The sequence below is a fragment of the Mastomys coucha genome, unplaced genomic scaffold (assembly GCF_008632895.1).
Source record: "Mastomys coucha isolate ucsf_1 unplaced genomic scaffold, UCSF_Mcou_1 pScaffold14, whole genome shotgun sequence".
Lineage (NCBI taxonomy): Eukaryota > Metazoa > Chordata > Mammalia > Rodentia > Muridae > Mastomys > Mastomys coucha.
Genome location: NW_022196896.1, coordinates 29,133,959 through 29,151,645, shown reverse-complemented (window position 1 = coordinate 29,151,645; position 17,687 = coordinate 29,133,959).

Below are 17,687 nucleotides of genomic sequence, written 5' to 3'. Positions count from 1 at the left end.
AATGGTAGAGTGTTTATTCATCATGCAAGAGACTGTTCCATCCATAGCTTACTAGAACAAAGACCCCCTCCAAAAGCAACCCGGACAGAAGCTTGATTCAGGCATGTCTGTTTTAAATATACACACTACAATACTATTTAGATAAGAATCTAAACACTAGTATCCCTCAACAGCTAGTGTAGGTGTGAGAACCCCAGGAGGATGTCTGCCATCATCTGAAACTTAAATGTTTCCCAAAAGCCTTCCCATTAAATTCTTGGTGGTCATATTATAGTCTGCTGGGAGGATGTAGAATCTTGGGAAGGTAGAGCCTAATGAACAGAAGTTCTGTCACTGAAGCATGGATTTAAAGCATATATTGAGACACCCCACCACTTCATCACTCTCTTTTGGCTTTTTATCTACCAGGAAATGAGTATCATGCTCCTCCATGCTCTCTGATCATGATGCTCATTCCACCTTGCTACAGACCCCCCCCCCCCAAACAGTGGACGTAGTCAACGATGGCCTTTCAAGTTGTTTATTTCAGGTGTTTTGTTTAACTTTTGCTGATTGTCATAATATTTTTGAGCCACTCTAGCCTGGCACAGGGGCAGGCAGAAACTTAATATTGCAAGAGTATATTGAGTAAATGTATAGTCATGGGCCTTACAGAAATTGACCTGGTGCACCATATAAAGTGAGCCATAAGAGTGATGTCCTGAAAAACTTAGAAGCACAAGGAGTGAGCCATGGCAGTGAAGTGGAACCAGGGTTGTTGAGCTAGAGTCCCCATTCTGGTCTTCTACTAGCTGAAGCTCTATTGACATACTTCACTGACCTTAGTTTCTTCTTCAATTATATTAGAATAATAATGGTGAATACCAATTTTTTAATTAGATACTTTATTTACATTTCAAATGATATCTCCCTTCCCAGTTTCCCTTCCCCCCCCAAAAAAAAAAATCCTGTTCCTCGCCCCTCCCCCTGCTCACCAACCCACCTTCTCCCACTTCCTGGCCTTGGCATTCCCCTACACTGGAGCATAGAACATTTACAAGACCAAGGGGTCTCTTCTCCCATTGATGACCGGCTAAGCAATCCTTTGCTACATATGCAGCTGGAGCCATGAGTCCCAACACGAGTCCCACCAATCTTTGGTTGGTTGTTCAGTCCTTGGGAGCTCTGAGGGCACTAGTTAGTTCATATTGTTGTTCATCCTAAGGGGCTGCAAATCCCTCAGCTCCTTCTGTCCTTTCTCTAGCTCCTTCATTGGGGACCCTGTACTTAGTTCAATGGATGTCTGTGAGCCTCCACTTCTGTATTAGTCAGGCACAGGCAGAGCCTCTCAGGAGACAGCTATATTAGGCTCCTGTCAGCCAGCATTTACTGGCATCCACAATTGTGTCTGGGTTTGGTAATTGTATATGGGATGGATCCCTAGGTAGGGCACTCTGTGGATGGTCATTCCTTCAGTGTTTGCTCCACATTTTCTCTCTGTAACTCCTTCCATGGGTATTTTGTTCCCCCCTTCTAAAAAGGAATGAAGTATCCACACTTTGGTCTTCCTTCCTCTTGAGTTTCTTGTGGTTTGTGGATTGTATTTTGGATATTCTGAGCTTCTGAGCTAATATCCACTTATCACTGAGTGCATACCATGTGTGTCCTTTTGTGGCTGAGTTACCTCACTCAGGATGATATTCCCTAGATCCATCCATTTCCCTAAGCATTTTATAAATTCATTGTTTTTAATAGCTGAGTAGTACTCCATTGTGTAAATGTACCACACTTTCTGTATCCATTCCTCTGTTGAGGGACATCTGGGTTGTTTCCAGTTTCTGGCTATTATTAATAAGGCTGCTATGAACATAGTGCAGCATGTGTCCTTATTACATGTTGGAGCATCTTCTGGGTATATGCCCAGGAGTTATAGCTGGGTCCTCAGGTAGTACTATGTCCAATTTTCTGAGGAACCTTCAGAGTGGTTGTTCCAGCTTGAAATCCCACCAACAGTGAAGGAGTGTTCCTCTTTCTCTACAACCTTGCCAGCATCTGCTGTCACCTGAGTTTTTCTTCTTAGCCATTCTGACTGGTATGAGGTGGAATCTCAGGGTTGTTTTGATTTGCATTTCCCTGATGAATAAGGATGTTGAGCATTTCTACAGGTGCTTCTCAGTCATTTGATATTCTTCCATTGAGAATTTTTTTTTTAGCTCTTTACCCCATTTTTAATAGGATTATTTGGTTCTCTGGAGTCTAACTTCTTGAGTTCTTTGTATATATTGGATATTAGCCCTCTATCAGATATAGGATTGGTAAAGATCTTTTCTCAATCTGTTGTTTGCTGTTTTGTCTTATTAACAATGTCCTTTGCCTTACAGAAGCTTTGTAATTTGATGAGGTCCCATTTGTCAATTCTTGATCTTAGAGCATAAGATATTGGTATTCTGCTCAGGATATTTCCTTCTGTGCCCATGTGTTCAAGGCTCTTCCTCGCTTTCTTTTCTATTAGTTTGAGTGTATCTGGTTTTATGTGCAGGTTCTTGATCCACTTGCACTTGAGCTTTGTACAAGGAGATAGGAATGGATCGATTTGCATTCTTCTACAAGTTAACTGCCAGTTAAGCCAGCCCCATTTATGGAAAATGATGTCGTTTTTTTAGCTCTTTTGATCAAGTGACTATAGGTGTGTGGCTTCATTTCTGGGTCTTCAATTCTATCCCATTGATCCACTTGCCTGTCACTGTACCAATACTATGCAGTTTTTATCACAATTGCTCTGTAGTAAAGCTTAAGGTCAGGGATGGTGATTCCACCTGAGGTTCTTTTATTTTTGAGAATAGTTTTCACTATCCTAGGTTTTTTTTTGTTATTCCAGATGAATTTGCAAATTGCTCTTCCCAAGTCTTTGAAGAATTGAATAGGAATTTTGATGGAGATTGCATTGAATCTGTAGATTTCTTTTGGCAAGATGGCCATTTTTACTAAATTAATTCTGCCACATTTTTAAAGAGATTAGCTGAGACGATATTCATGAAACTCTTAGATCAATGAACAACCCCTCATAGGAAACATAAATACTAATCCAATCTAGTAATCAATAAGATAATTAAAGTAGATTAAAATGGTACTGTTTTTTCTGAACTGTAATCTCTAAATAATACTAAAATGTGAAGAAGCAAGAATGTTATTGATGGGGAAAATATTTCCTATTTTTGCCATCTTCTCCTCTTTTTCCTTGTCCTTCTTTCTTTTAGAAAGGTCTCAGGGAGTCCAGACTGACATTGAGATTCCCATGTAGCAAGGATTATTTTAATTTCCTGATCCGCCTGTCTTTACTTTCTAAGCATGAGGAATGCTGTCCTAGGCTATCATACCCATCTCATTTGGGGGTTCTTTTAACTTTGACTTTCATCCATGTAGTTAGTTACGTGAGCTTTAGAAATCTAACCACTCCAATTGTCTGATTATCAACTTCTTTACATTTTATAAGATTCTGTAGGACAATGGGAAGGGCTTAGAAGGTATCTGCTTATCTGGGTTCCTTCTAGCATCTTTTGTCTATAAGAGGTTCATTATGGAAAAAGGTGATCTCTATGTTTAAATAAGGAATATTTAAAGCTAAGAACAGTACAAAATTGTAAAAGTCATATCCAATGGATTATAATATGGTTAACTAGATAAAAGTGATGTCATCTTCCTGTTTCCAGTGTGCTCAATAGCTAGATCTAGTAACTATGTCAGGAGTAGGCTAGAAATAATAGGTTTTTGTTTTTTGTTTCAATACATAAGGGCATACATGATTTTTATGTCCCCAGTGAGTTGCAAAAGGGTACAACTCATACAGGATGGGTTACAGGAAGTTCTCTCTAGCAGCTAATGTTTCTTGGGAACATACACATGCTGAAGAGCTACTGTCCTTAGCTCTGATCTGGGATCCTACAAGAGGAGTAAAATGCCTGCCTCATAAAAATATCGCTAAGCCTCTCTCAAAGATATGTGAAATTGTGGTTTACCACATAGCTCTGGATTGAGTACCAACACTTAATTTGAATCTAGTAATCACATAATAGGTGACATTATTTTATTTTATTATGGAAAAGATGAAGACAACAATTTTAAGGTGAAGATAGGCCTAAAAATCATTTCTTGGGAGTGCTCATTATACCCAGCATTATAAGAGCTCCTGAGTTTGAAAAACAAAGAAATAGAATAGCACCACCATTTGCTTTCTAATACAATATTTTAAGGAAAACCACTACACTTCTAGAAAAACAATTGTCAATGAAATCAGGAGAGAAGTATGGAGGGTAAAGAAGTCAGATAAAAATATGCAACAGTAGGGAATGAGGAACTGGGGGTAGTCACCAGAAAGTCCCAGATGTCAGGGAAGCAAAAAGCTCCCAGGACCCAGTGTGAATAGCTTTACCTGAAATATGCAGAAAAGGGGGAGATAGAACCTATAGAGACTACATCCAGTAGATAGACATAGCACCCAGTTGAGGGATGGGGCCACCCACCCATCTCAAAAATTTTATCCCAGAAATGCTCCTGTCCAAAGGAAAGACAGGGAAAAAAATGGAACAGAGACTGAAGGAAAGGCCATCCTGCCTCACCTAGGGATCCATCCCATCTACAGACACCAAACCAAGACACTATTGCTATTGCCAAGAAGTGCTTGCTGACAGGAATCTAGTATGACTGTTCCCTGAGAGGTTCTACCAGCACCTGAACAATTCAAATGCAGATACTCACAATCAACCATCTGACTGAGCTCAGGTCCCAATGGAAGAGCTAGGGAAAAGACTGAAGGACCTAAAGGGGATTGCAACCCCATAGGAAGAACAATATCAACTAACTTGACCACCCAGAGTTCACAGAGACTAAATTACCAACCAGAGTATACATGGAGAGATCTATGGCTCCAGATCCATATGCAGCAGAGGATGGCCTTATCTGACAGCAATGAGAGGGGAGGCCCTTGGTCCTGTGGAGGTTTGATACCCCAGCATAGGGTGAGTAGGTGGAGAAGCACCCTCATAGAGGCAAGGGGGAGGGTGCAGATGGGATGGGGATTTGTGGAGGGGTAACAGGGAAGGTGGATATCATTTCAATGTAAACAAAGTAAGAAAAAAGAAAAAAGGTTGTAAATGGTGTACTCTTTCAACAAGATTGATTTTTTCTTTTAATCATACACATTTAATGATTTATGTGTTTTATATCTTGATATCAAAATATAATCATAATACCATCAATAGTTACAATAAGATGTGCTTCCCACTGAGGGAAGAGGTAATGATGCACTGTTGTATGTGCCTTGGGATGAGACTGTAACATGAGGCTATTTCATTCACTTCCAAAAGCCATGTTCTAGAGTCCTCATTTGCAACTACTCTCATCTTTAAATGGTGAGCTTTGTTAAAGACAGCGCCAACAGCTTGTTTTATAGATGAAAATTCTCAGTGTCTCCATTTTCTTAACAGTGAAAAGAAAACACTAACATCCAGATACTCCTTACCACATGTTTCTATTTTTGTGTTTGCTATTATTGTTGTTGTTAAAAGTGATACAGATGCGCTTTTAATAAAGGTAGTGTCTAGTATTTCTGCATGCAATGGTGTTAAACATGACAACACAACTTGATACAGCTTGTAGTTCCCCATAGTTTATTAGTCTTATAATTTTTAAACTTAACTAGAAAAATAGGGTATAATTTATTATAATTCAAATTTCTGATTTGGGGCTGCTAAACATTCCAGCTAAAGAGAGGATATTGAAGGCTGAATTTTGAATAAATAATGACAAATACTCATTTATGATTTTGTCTGAGCATATGTTTAAATAAAATTATTTACTCATTTGGATTACTTTACGGAGTGTTTTTCTTTTCCCATTTTTTCTTTAATTTATTCTTTGACAATTCCAGATAAATATATGATGTATCTTATCACATCTACCCCTCACTACCTCTTAATCTCTTTCCCAGCACCCTCATTACATTCATCACATTTTACTCTGAAATCCATTTCCTCATGTTTAGCATTAACATCTGTCCATTCCCATCCAGCCCCTATAGCTTACACAGGCCATGTCTCTCTATATATATCCATGTTGTAAACTTCATATGTAACATATTTCAAAAAATATTTCACACCAGAAGTAAATTGTAGGCATGTAAAATTTTTGTGAACTGGGCTGTGAAATGTCAGTGGAAATACACTCTATCCAAGTTGACAGTTGATATCTGATCTGAAAATAGTGCATTTTCCTTCAAATGTTGGACTCCTGTCACTTTGCATTGCTCTGATATAAACAGCTATACAGGGGGAAAATTACTGTGAAGAAGAAAATCTTTTTTTTCATATAAATATGGTAACTAAAAAACAAAACAAAGCAAAAACTCAGAGCTGTTCAATATTTCTGATATCCAAAATCCTGCTTCCCCCTTAGAAGTGTGATAATGTGTTTGTAAATTTTGCATTAATTTCTTACTGCTGTTCTATACAAGTGCCACAAAATTAATGCTTAAAGAATACACTCCTATTTTCTTATAAGACTGAAAGCCAGAAATCTAATATAGGTCTCCCTGGGTTAAACTGCAAGTTTTCAAGAATTGTGTGTTTGCTGTCATCTATAATCCCTGTGCTTCAGAGGCTGAGGTTAGAAGACACTACACATTTAAGGCAGCTTGGCATATATAGTGACTACAACAGTCCATGAGCTCTTTGTCTTTTTTAAGGTTTCAAGATACATACATTCATACACACACACACACACACACACACACACACACACACATACATATATACATGTAACAAATAAAGAATATGTGTATATGCATGTATTCTAAACATATATAGATAGATAGATAGATAGATAGATAGATAGATAGATAGATAGATAGATAGATCTAAATCTGGATACATACAAATTTGCCCTAAATATTGAGTGTGTGTGTGTGTGTGTGTGTGTGTGTGTGTGTGTGTGTGTGTGTGTTTCTTTGTTCCTGGTTTTTGACCCAGAGTTCCTGGAATCCTTGGAATCTGCACAGTGGAGAGCATTTTTGATGAATGATTCATGGCTGAGGTACCCTACTTAGGTACAGGAAACAGGCCAGTCACTCCACAGACCAACACAACCTTAGGAATATGGGAACATCTAATGTTAAGTGCTGCATTGATAAGAGAAGCTAAAGGATCCATGCAACCAAGGGTGGCTAGTGTTTTAATTAATGAAGGCTATGGAATGAAGTCACCACAGAATACCCTAAGGTTGGTTCAAAAAGTTGTTGTGTATCTGTGAACATGTTATGGGCATATCAGGGGCTTTGAGGGGACAAGGCAGCCCCATATACTCAGTTCCTTTCCTTTACCCTATGCATTCCTCCTATCTGCCTCTTCTGGAATTGCAATGTGTCCTTATAAGGATTTGTTCATGATATTTAATGTTTGATTATTATTGTTGTTGTTGTTGTTGTTGTGTGTGTGCAATGTGAATGTTCTTGAGAATTGTCAAGTGTATATGGTTAATGTAATGACAAGCCCCCCCTCCCAGATTTTTAGGAAATCATTAAAAATCTATATAGCCTGGGAATTTTAGTTTTAGTTGGTCTTTGAAAATGGGTAAAGTCTTGTGGTTCTGAGCTGTTAACTTATAGGGTCTACAGTTATCTGTGAGTTGATGTCTAAATTTATTTGAGTAGCTTTATTCCTATTGGCCACAGGGAATTGGAGAGTTAATGTTGAACCTCATTCTGTAAGACTCTGGCAAGCCTTAACTTACTAGGACCCCCTGAGTGAACAACTCTGAGCCAGGATTCAATGCAAAAAACAAGAGAAATTTATCATTCCAACACATTGGGGTCCTCCTACACCTGAAGGAGAGGTGGAAACCCCACACAGCCCAACCCGTAAGTTTTTATACAGTTTTTAGAGCAGCAGTGACTAGGTATGATTGGCAGAACCGTGTGCACTTTAAACTGATTGGTCTTTAGGGAATGTGGTAGCAAGGGCTTTCCTCGGCTGCAGGATGGGAGGTGGGGGTGGGGTGTGGGGCAATGGTTCCTCTGCACTGAGGAATGTGTCTACATGCTCGGGGTTTCCTGTACAGGTGGTCAGTGGTCAGTCCCCCCTGTGGTCTGAGGAATATAATTAGCTTCTCCCTTCTGGAGGGGAGTGGTGACTACTACATGTTCTATGACCTTTCTTTCCCAGGAGGGGAGGGGTTTGGTAGAATTTCCCAAAGTTCCTGAGCTGACCTTTTCATTCCCTGCTTTTCTTTGTGCGTGCTTCAATCCTGAAGCTATTGTGGATAGGTATGTAGCTCATATCTCTGGTCCTCTGTACTTAGCTCTTGATATCTTTGTCTCAGTACCAGCAACTGTAATGTACTTATGTGATCTTAAATAAAAGCAACTAAATGATTTAGAATATAAGCGCCAAAGGTCAAAAGCAGGAACAAAATGATCAGAGGTCCTAACAATGCGGAAATCAAGGTAGTAAACCAGGGGGAGTTGTTATACCAAGACTCGACCATACTTCTGCTTTTTCTCTTTCTCTCTTTCTCTTGGTTAGTCCCTCTCATACCTTTGCCATAGAATCTTTAACTAGTCCTGAGTGTTCAAGGTAAAAGCAACACTCTTCCCTTAGGGCTGCATAAAGCCCCCAGCCCCCTGATGTAAAAAGAGTAAATCTAGACTACGGTGGTTCTGTAGGAGTACTTCAGAGAGAGAGGTTAGGGACTCTTGAAGGTGGGTGATAGATTCTTCGATCCTCTCTATGTCTAAGTCTATGGCAGCTTTGAGCTCTTGGTAGCTTTTGCCTTGTAGTACCAGGGAAGAAGTCCCTGTCGTTATCCCTGCTGCACCCAGTCCAAATAAGATAGACACTCTCAATGCAGTGATGGGTTCTCATTTGGTAGGATAGTCCCCACCACATCTATCTAACATTTTTTCATAAGGATAGTAAACTAGCCTGGGTACCAGAAGAACTAATATACAAAAATCTCTAGCTATATTCAGGACACTGAGGTGTACACAGGGGATGAACCCAGTCTAGCAAGCCCATCATCCATTCTCGGGCTGGATGACATATGAAGCAGTCTGGGTAGGGGAATATGAAGTATTGCAAAGGAATCAATGTGAGGAGGGGACATGGCCCAGGCAAGAGTCCCATGCCAGCCACTGCCTGTAGGGTGAGTCATACACCCAACTTCTGGACCCATTTGTAGGACAAGGACTTGTTAAGCTAATATTAGGGGAAATGAAGGCAATGCCTTCATAATATGAAGGAGCTATATCATAGCAAATTCAGCAAGAGGGAGTCCCTTTGGGCCTGGATAGGAAGGTCTTACTGATAAGCTCAGTCAGCTGGGCCAGTTCTGAGAGACCAGGAAGGGGTGTTCTCTAGATATTGGGGGTCATGACAGTAGTTGACACTACCTGGGTTAATGCTGGGACTTGGGCTTGGGTAGCTTATGGGGGACACCTGTAATCTCCTTATTGGTTCCCACAGGGACAATAGGGGATTCTATCTTGAATTTGATGGTAAAAAGGAGTCTATCACCGTATCCTTCCTGGTATAGTCTGAGGCCCCATGTCCCACCCTCTAGCCATCTATCCTTGGCCTCTTTCCCTTTCTGAATAAACTGCACAGTAATTGGGTGGCAAGAGAAGTTGAGGCATTGACCCTCTCTGGTCCACATCCCTGAGAGCTATTGGCTTTGCCCAGGAGACATCAGGATGTGCTCCTGAATGCATGTTCCCCAATGAGCTCTGATATCCCTCCCCTCCCGAAATCGGTGCTCGTGAATCCCCTTCTTCCTGAGGATCTACTCACTGTGATTAAATCCCAGTTTGAGCTTGGGTTGCAGTAGGTGTCACCAGAGGTCTCATCTAAGCAGCACAGTAGAAGTTTTCTGTGCCCCCTGCCCTGATCAGCTAAGGACCTGGAACTCTCATTTCAGGGCAAACATAAAGTGAGACCTTGCACAGGTGGTCTCTTTATTGAGGGTGTCCATATCATATGTTCCTTCCTTCCAGCCCCTTTCCTGGGCATGACATTGGTGAGCATGAGGCTTTCCCATGACGTTCTGGCAAACCCCTCCCTTTACCTCTTGGTTTGAAATGTCCCAGGTATCCAATCCACCCACCAGGTCACACAGGTCAAAAATTAGCGGGGGTCACCAGGTGAAAGGGGGGTGGTCTTGGGTTACCCTGGCCATTGCCCATTAGGGTTGATGATATAATCCAAATCACTCTGATGAGGGCTAGATTCAGCACTCAGCCTCTAATGCCTTATCAGAGTCAGAACCCCCATCAGGGTTAGGAAATTCTTAATCCTTGGTGGGCCTCTGAGTGATCTTGAGCTTTAATAGGTTGCTTGTCTTCTTCAAGATGGGTGGTCCGAAGGGGGTGTTACAGGTCACTGGCTTCACCTGAGAAGCATGCATCCAGATAGCTATGCCTTCCACCTTTATGGCTGTAGGGGTCATCAGCAACATTAAGTAGGGGCCTTTCCAGCGGAGTTTCAGGGACTGGGTCCAATGTCCATGAACATAGACAGCATCACCGACTTGGAACCAATGTGACACCTCAGTCATTCCTGGAGCATAGAAGGCAGACAGCTGGAACCATATTTCTCTCTGAACTGCCTGGATGGTTATCAGTCTTTTGACAAAGTCTTGATCTCTGGGTTAGGCCAAATGGCCACCAATGGAGGCAGGCCTCCATAGAGAATCTTGAAAGGTGTTAGGTTGAAATGATAGGGGGTGTTCCCTGCTGAGAACAAGGCCAAGGAAAGGAGTACCACCCAGTCTCCAACAGTTTCTAAGGGCAATTTAATCAAGGTTTCTATTAAGGTTCTACTTATCCTTTCTACCTGGACTGAACTCTGGGGATGGTGTTCACAATGAAGTTTCCAATCTGTCCCAAATACTTACACCAAACCCTGGCTTACCTGAAAGATAAAGGCAAGTCCATTATCAGACCCAATTACCTTGGGTATTCCAAACCTGGGAAAAATCTCTTCTAGGATCTTCTTGGCCACGACTGGAGCTGTCTCCTGTTTCATGGGAAAAACTTCTACCCATCCTGAAAAGTATCTCCAAGACTAGTAAATATTTATAACCACATTTTTCAGGTTTAGCTTCTGTAAAATCTACCTCCTGGTCTAGTTTCTCTAGGTCTTTTCCCTGTGCCTGTCTTGGTGCGGCAGGAGTTCACCTGTTGACAGACTTTGAGGCTCTTTATTATTTCCTCTACCAAGTATCTTAAGATGATAATGGCATAATGGCTTCTATAAGCTTTTTGCTGCCCAGGTGAGTCCATTTATGCATCTGGCATAGCAAGTCTTGGACCTGGTCCTGAGGGAGAATGACTTTTCCCTCTTGGGTTTTCCATTGATCTTCACTCTTGAGATAGTAGTTGGTAGGGTAGTTAGAGATATGGGCCTTCTCCTCCTTGGTGTAGACTAGGTGGGGCCAGCACTTGGCCTAATGGGGCCATTCTTTAACTTCTCCTCTGATTGGTTTGTTAAACTATTTCTGTTGGATCAGCACAGGTACATGTCTTTAAGGGCTACCTCCTTGGCCACTTTATCAGCTAGGTTGTTTCCTCTAGCTATATGACTCTCCCCCCTCTGGTGAACAGGACAGCAGATAATGCTCACCTTGATTGGTGTACTGGCTGGTTTTATGTGTCAACTTGACACAGGCTGGAGTTATCACAGAGAAGGGAGTTTCAGTTGGGAAGTGCCTCCATGAGATCCAGCTGTGTGGCATTTTCTCAATTAGTGATCAAGGGAGTAGGGCCCCTTGTGGGTGGTACCATCCTTGGGCTGGAAGTCTTGGACTCTATAAGAGAGCAGGCTAAGCAAGCCAGGAGAAGCAAGCCAGTAAGGAACATCCCTCCATGGCCTCTGCATCAGCTCCTGCTTCCTGACCTGCTTGAGTTCCAGTCCTGACTTCCTCTGGTGATCAACAGCAATGTGGAAATAAGCCAAATAAACCCTTTCCTCCCCAACTTGCTTCTTGGTCATGATGTTTGTGCAGGAATAGAAACCCTGACTAAGACAATTGGCCTAAGGAGGACCTTGATTTCAGCCTTATTCCTAACTTCTCTTTCATTTGATATTAAAAGTCCCCTCTGTTGGTATATTGCCCCATGTACATGTGCAGTGGCAAAGGCATACCTGTTGTCAGTCTAGATGTTGATCTTTTTGCCTGTCCCCAGGACCAGGGCTATGGTCAGAGCTATTAGCTCTACCTTTTGGATTGACACTCCCAGAAGAAGTGGTTCTGCCCAGACCACCTGGGGACTGTCCACAATGAAGGTCCTGCCTTTTGTTGTCCCTCTAATGAGTAGCTGCTACCATCAGTGAACCAGGTCACCTAGGCATCGGGAAGCTACTGATCTGGCAGGTCCTTTCACCATCCCTCGTCCTCAGCTAGAATCTACTGGCAATCATGAGCTGATGGATCGAGGTCGAGGTTGGGTAGCAAAGTGACCAGGTTGAGGGCCACTGGTGATGTGAAGGTCACCTGATCTGAGTTTAGCAACAGAGTCTGATAATGAGTCATGTGGGCATTGGTCAACCATTGATTGGGGGCTGGCAAACAAGGCATGGGGAGCTGTCATGGTCAGGTTTTGCCCTAGAGTCAATATATCAGCATCTTTAACTAGAACTGTCACTGCCACCATTGTCCATAGACAAGCAGGCCACCCAGCAGTGACAGGGTCTAATTTCTTTGACAGATAGGCAACTGGGCACTTCCAGGGGCCCAGTCACTGAGTGAGCATTCCCTTGGCTATTCCCCTATTCTCTGCCACATAAAGGTGGAAAGGTCTGCTGGCATAGGGCAGTCCTTTAGCGGGGGCCTTGAGCAAAACCTGCTTAATCTAGACAAAACCTGTTGCTCTTCTTTCCCCCAAAGGAAGAGCTATCTGTTTTCAGTCAGGGGCTAGATGGGGGCAGCCAATTCAGCAAACCCTGGAATCCATAGCAGGCAGAACCCAGCCATGCCCAGGAATTCCCATACCTGTTTGCAGCTATGCAGGATACTCTGTTTTTGAGCATTGGAGAGCCAGCACTGGTTGTCTTTCAGCAGGAAGCCTAAGAACCTTACTTTTCTTTGGCAGATTTGGGCCTCCTTGGCTGAGGCTTTGTATCCTAATCTATCCAGCTCCTCCAAGAGGCCTTTAGTCCCTTCTAGACAGTCCTCCTTGGTCTCAGCCACAATCAAAGTGTCATCTACATACTGGGCAGGGGTTTCTTGTGGATTGAACTAATTCATGGTAGATGTCAAGGTCCCAGTGTAGGGCCTCACCAAAGAGGGTGGGTTAGTTCTTGAATTCTCAGGGCAGCCTTATCCGTGTGAGTTGCCCTGTCACCCCTTCTCAGGATCCTTCCACTCAAATGCAAAGTAGTCTTGACTTTGGGGAGTCAATGTCAGGCAGAAGAAGGTGTTCTTGAGGTCCAGGATGGTATACCAAGTCCTAGAGGGTGGCAAGAAGCTCAACAGGGTATATGGGTTAGGCACAGTAGGGTATTAGCAACCCACTGGTTTACTTCTCATAGGTCCTGTACCCAGCAATAGTCTTGGGTCCCAGGTTTCTTCACAGGCAGGAGGGGAGTATTCCAAGCCAATTAGCATTTCCACAGAATCCCTTGTTCCAGGAGCCTGGAAATGTGGGACCTGATTCTGTCTCAGGCCTCCCTCAGCATTGGATATTGGCACACAGACACCTGGGAGGCTTGGGCTCTGAGCTCCACACGGATGGGGACTGGTTGGTGGTCTTCCCCATCCCAAACATTTCAGCCCAGGCCTGGGGAAAGGCCTTGAGCCATCTGTCTAAGTCCCTAGGTGCCCTGTCCAAGGTCTCAAACAACTTGTACTCATCCTCTAGCCTGACAGTCAGGACTTGGAGTGGTTCTCCCTGGGGGGCTTTAACTTGAGGTCCCTCCAGGAGAAAATTAATCTGAATTCCAATTTTGGTGAGCAAGTCCAGCCAAGGAGGGAGTAGGAGCAATCTGGGATAACCATGAAAGAATGAGATACCTGGCCCATGTCCAGATCAACTGATCTTTGGATGGTCCATGGGTATTGTTTGGTCCCAGTGGCACCTTGTACCCATGATTTTTTTTTTAGATATTGGCCCATCTGTTTGGAATAATACTGAATTTTGTGCCCTGGTGTCTAGTAGGAATTGATCAAGCTTCCTCCTCTACCTTCAGAGTTACCCTGGGTTCGGGGAGGGGTTCTAAAACCTGTCTCCCCAGTCACTTTTTTGTCTAGGGCTAACACCTTTTGGATATGGGAGCACTTTTCCCAATCTCAGAGCTTTTCTCCCCATTTTTTTTTGGGGGGGGGGGAATTCCTGGGCCCAATGGCCATGCTCCTTACCCTAAACACATTGGTCTTTCTCAAGTGGGGGGTTTCTGCCTTCTAGCCTGTAGTTCCTGGTCTGCTCTCTTTTCTTTGACTACTGTTGCTAGAATTCTCTGTAGGTTCTTGTCTTGATGCTTTTCTCTCCTAAGTTCTTTCTGTTATGCCTCTATTCGCTTTCTTTCTTCTTTCTCTTCTTCAGTTTCTTCTCTGTTACCCGCACAAACTCTCTCAAAGACTTATTTTGCAATCCCTCTCATCTCTGAAGTTTCTTCTAAATGTCTCTCCAAGCCTGATCTATGAATGCCACTGTAAAGTGGCCTTGTGTTCCTCAGTACTGGGGCCATAGGGTATATATTGGTGAAACGCCTACATGAGCTGCTCCAGGAAGGCCAAAGTTGACTTATCAGGGCCCTTCCTTAACTCCCTTACTTTGGTCAAATTGGTAGCTTGCTTCACAGTGCCCTTGAGGCCTGCCAACAGAACCTGGAGGTAGACCTTTAGGTGCTCCTTATCTTTAGCCATGTTAAAATCCCAGTTTGGTGTAGTCAAACGGAACCCAGTATTGATGACAGCCTTGTCAATTGAGGGTGCCCATGTATTTGATGAGGCATTTTTCCTGGCTTCTTGCATGATTCTCTCCCACCCTTCAATTGTGAAAAGCACTCTCATGAGTTGTTGGATATCATCCCAAGTGGGCTGATGAGTAAACAAGACAGTATCAAAAAGATTAATCATCTCTTTAGGGTTGTCTGAGAAAGAGGAGTACTGAGCCTTCTAGTTATACAGGTCAGCCAAAGAGAAAAGACTGCATGGCCTGATTTCCAACCTCATCTATGGGACCATAGGCTCAGAAGGGGAGGGCCACCATCATCTCTGGAGGGATGGCCCTCTTGCTCCAGGTGCCCATGGTGGGACCTGGATCTCCCTCGGATTGTGGAAGTCAGGAGGGGCCAACAGGAAAGGGAATGATGTGGTGGTGTTCAAGGAACATTAGGGGCAAGGGCAGGGGTTTGTATGGGGTAGGATGATCCAAGAGGAGAACGTCTGTTGTCCTCAGGTCCTGGAGAACCTCCTTCTTCTGGTTTGGCTCTGCAGGTGACACAGTCTTTGCCTAGAGTGCCAGAATCCTGTGGGGAAGGAAACCCAAAATCCAAGAGGGAGCATCAATTAATAAGTCCCTCCAGGTGACAATATAGGGCACCTGATCAAGATGGGTAGAAGATCCAGCCTCAAAGGTCTTCTGCTGGATGGCCACAACTATAGGAGGTCAAAGGTCCCCTCCAGAGGCCATCCAACTTCAACAGTGGGCCATTCTGATAAACACAATGTTTGGAGCTTCTTTTCCTTTACCTCCAGTGACAGGTTATGTGCCCACTGCTGGAAATCATGCCAATAACTCAGGACAATCCCCAGCAGAGTAGAGTGTTGCTGTCCCATATCCAAAAAATTTTGCCAGTCTCAATCCAAGAACACACATAAAGACAAGATGCAGACAAATCACCCCTGTCATGGGTGGAAGTATCTAGTTAACCAGGTGACAAAGCTGCCTTACATCAGGTCCAGGTCTAATGGAGGGGAGTCCTCCTAACTTCCTCCAGAGGACCTGAAGCATTCTTGAGGCTCCCATAGTCTTGACAATAAGGCCCACCACTTTTATCTGCCCCAAACACTATGGGCTCTCTGAGTCCCCAGATGCTTGCAAGCAAGTACTTTAGACAGGCTTACAGACTTAAACTTTGACAAACAGTGAGTCAGACAAAACAAACTGTGGTACCTGCTCAAGACCTCCGATTCACTGCTCTCCAATGTGTCCACACAGGAGGTCAGATTACAGGCCAATGCATCAAATGTAAACCTCTGGAGAGCCTTAGCTTATGAGGAACCCCTGAATAAACAATGCAGAGCCAGGAATCGATGCAAAAGCAAGAGAAACTTATTGTTCCAACACCCAAAGGAGAGGTAGTGACCTCATACAGCCCATTCAGTAAGTTTTTGTACAATTTTTAGAACAGAAGCAACTAGGTACAATATGGTTGCCAGAACTGGGTACACTTTAAACTGATTGGTCTTTAGGGAATGTGGTAGCAAAGGCTTTCCTTGGCTGCTAGGAGTGAGGGGACAATGAATGGTCCCTCTGCCCTGAGGAATATGTCTACATGATCTATATTCATTTACTAGTGAATATTAGCCACTTTATAAACCCAGAGAGATTTGTCAAAGAGGAGAGCTCTCAAGTATAAACATGGACCTCATTGGGAAAGAAAATTTAGTAGATTTTGTGGGTGGACTGAGTGTGGGTGAGCTTAGCATCAGATTTGTGAGAGGGATGATGAAAGGATGTGGAGAGAGACAGCTGTAACTAGGGGTCATTTGGGGAGGCAGTTTTGAAATCAAATGCAATGGAAGTTTCCTGGCATCTATGAGGGTGGACTGTAGGCTTAGATTTTTCACAACCTACTTTAATAAGTGTTCATAAATTCTTTAACCTCCATTCTGGCCCACCAGCAATAAGAGGTAGAAAGCAAAGGTTAATAGGGCAAGGGAGTGTCTGGATCTAATTAGAAATAGTTCTTTGGGGTGATTTCAATCTTCATTGTCAGGATCCCAGCAGTTCAGTTCAGAGAAATCAGTAGTGGTAGCTCAATCTACTTGAAAATACTATTCATGAATCAGCATTTGCTGTTTGATCCAAAAGAAACTGCAAGACTCTGCTTTGACAGAGTCTGTGGAAGTGACAAGAATCCACCAGACTATCCCAAGAAGTTCTTTGGGGTGTTTCTTTCTACATAATCATAGCAAACAATGGTCAACAAAGAAGGCAAGGTGAACCAATGGCACAGTATCCTCAGCAAAGACCAGCAAAGAGTGGCAAGGTGAACCAATGCCACACAGCCCTGTCCACTGTTGGTTTGGTTGTATTTTAATCCTTTCCACACCTCACCAGTCCTCTCAAGCACCCACTCTGGCAAAGCATCACATGCCCTATGTTCAGACAGCTTCCTGAAAAACACCATGTGTCAGTTCTCAGCAAAACATCCTCACATGTGCCTGCTTCAGCAGAAACATCCTTTTATAAGTTTCTAGAAAAACATCACATTACACATTTGAGTCTCTAAAGAAGCCAGAAATTTCTACTTCACTAGACTAGTGTTGGATTCTACTAATAGAAGATGTGGTTTCTGGATGGGTTACATTTTGTTGCCAGGCAAGGCTTCCACTGTTGAGACTGTCTGGCATATGGTTAAGTTTTTGGCCAAAGGGTTCAATGGAGATTCACTAAGAAAACCTGGTTGATAGTAGGACAGAAGGTCATTGGAGCAGTG